At 42.1% G+C, this 2,042-nt stretch overlaps 1 long non-coding RNA gene across 1 annotated transcript; it reads left to right on the top strand.

The window, feature by feature from the left end:
- The first annotated feature begins 6 nt into the window (after nucleotides 1-6).
- Nucleotides 7-2,036, top strand: LOC123043703 (uncharacterized). The gene is made up of 3 exons (XR_006419495.1): nucleotides 7-431; nucleotides 640-725; nucleotides 1,221-2,036. It is a non-coding gene; the product is annotated as an uncharacterized lncRNA (long non-coding RNA).
- The last annotated feature ends 6 nt before the right edge of the window (nucleotides 2,037-2,042 follow it).

The raw sequence follows: 2,042 nt of genomic DNA, 5'->3' as shown, positions 1-2,042 counted from the left end.
CCCCCTCCCCCAGTGCGCCGCAGCCGCCCCCTCCCCAGCGCCGGCGCACCGCATCCCTAGCGACCTGCAACCCCGGCGCGTCGCATCCTGGGCGACCCCATGCCCCAGCGCGCCCCATCCCCGGTGCATCCGATCCCCATCCGCCACCGTCTCTCCTCCGGCCCGGCGAGACCAGCACTGCCCTTGACTCTGCAACACATCTCCGCTCCCATCGCATCTCAGGTCAGCACCGTAGGCCTCCCTCCTTCTGTCGTTCCTCCCAGCCCCCTCTTCTCTTCGAGGTGCTCCGCTCGCTGCCTCGTACTTGACCTTCCTGCTCCTCCACCCCTTCACTGCTGCTCCCTCCTGCTGTCCTCACCCACAAGCTAGTCAACTGGAAGATCTACATGTCATCAGTCCAACTTCTTGCCCCGCCGCCGGTCACTCAAAATGTGAGTTGCAGTACAACTTGAGCTCAATGAGAGGGTGATAAATTTAAGAAGAATCAGGGTCGTATGTGTGTTGTGTCATTGATCTTTCTCTGAACAATGCTTTCTCTGCCATGGACGGGTGCCTTCTTTGTAGATAAGGGCATATGACACTCTGTTCTCTGAAGGTGCTTGTTGATATGCCAATGAGAACATGTATATTTTTCTGCAGGTTCTCTTGTTGATTTATGAGGTATACCACAAGTTCTATTTTTACAGAAGTTGAACTACAGGATATGAAGTTTGATGGATGCAGAGGTTCTTTTGACCTTGAAATTTATATGAGTTCAGCTTTTACTTGATTTTCAGTTCAAAAATTGCATTCTTTTCAGTAAATCAACTTTAATATGCAGAACATCAAGGAAATCTTGAAAATTATATGTGCACTCTGTCTTTTTCTTATGCTTACAAGTATTCTACACACATACTGTTATGCATAAGTTCAGGTCGCATGTGGAGTTTCAGATATATGCAATTGAATTAGAGCACCATGCTCTCACCCATGTAATTTGCAGGGAAAACATAATAAGTTCTAAGAACATAAATACAGAAGTTCATATTTTGAAACAAATGAAGTATTTGGGAACTAAAATGAAGTATTTCAAAGTACAGAACTTCTATTTAGGTTTCTTTTGTGTACTTCTAATGTTACTATGCATGAACTTGTCGTTATGTTTACATGTTTTACATGATTATTATGGTCATTTCGACCTTCACAAATTTCATTTTCTTTTTTTTCCGTTCATCTTACAGGTCGAAGGAGCTCCCTTTAGTTCAATGGATGCAACAAAATAATCCATGTTGCCTACTAGAACTTGCGTGTGTGTTGTGGCGTGTGTGCTGGTGCATGCCTGTTGCCTAATGCGGCGTGCGAGCATGTACACAAATTGAACTGAATGATCTCCAGTAAGTGAAATCAATGATCTCCTGTATCTAAACGACAGGGGATATGCATCATGTACAAAAAATGGTAGGATCTTGAGGTGTTGCTGCTACTTCTTTCTTCTCATGCCCTACTGTTGCTCCATTCGAATCCATGCTACTTATATGAAAATAATTGATGGTCTAGGTGCTTGTTGAAATGCTTATGAGAACCAATTTTTGTTGTTTGGTATTTGGTATAATAGCGCAAAGAAAGGATGCCCTATGATGCCTCTTGCCGAATAGATTTATTAGAAGTTCCATTTTTCCAGCAAGTGTATGGTCAGATTCTCTTGAAAAATTGTTATAAAAGACACAAGTGATGCAGCGGTGCCGCCACACCTCTGGTTTCTCGTTGGTATATTTTCCATATGATCTGCAGCAGTTCTTCAGTGTGTGATTCGACAAAAAGACCATCAGTTCAACTACTAAATTACCAAAATATTTTTTTGGTTTAGTTCAGTTACTAAGTTTAGTTCAGTACAATTCTTTTATAGTTACAGATTAGTTCAATAGTTATAGTTTTGGTTTAATTTAGGTTAGTTCAATTACAAGCTGGTGTTTAGTTCCTGATGTAGTATTTTTTAGACCATCCTATAATATTTCCTCTCAATTTTTGTTAGCAGATTTGATGCGTAGAAACATCATCTCCAC

Source organism: Triticum aestivum, chromosome 2B, assembly GCF_018294505.1.
Source record: "Triticum aestivum cultivar Chinese Spring chromosome 2B, IWGSC CS RefSeq v2.1, whole genome shotgun sequence".
In the NCBI taxonomy this organism is placed as follows: Eukaryota; Viridiplantae; Streptophyta; class Magnoliopsida; order Poales; family Poaceae; genus Triticum; species Triticum aestivum.
This window is presented reverse-complemented; position numbering and strand designations above follow the sequence as displayed.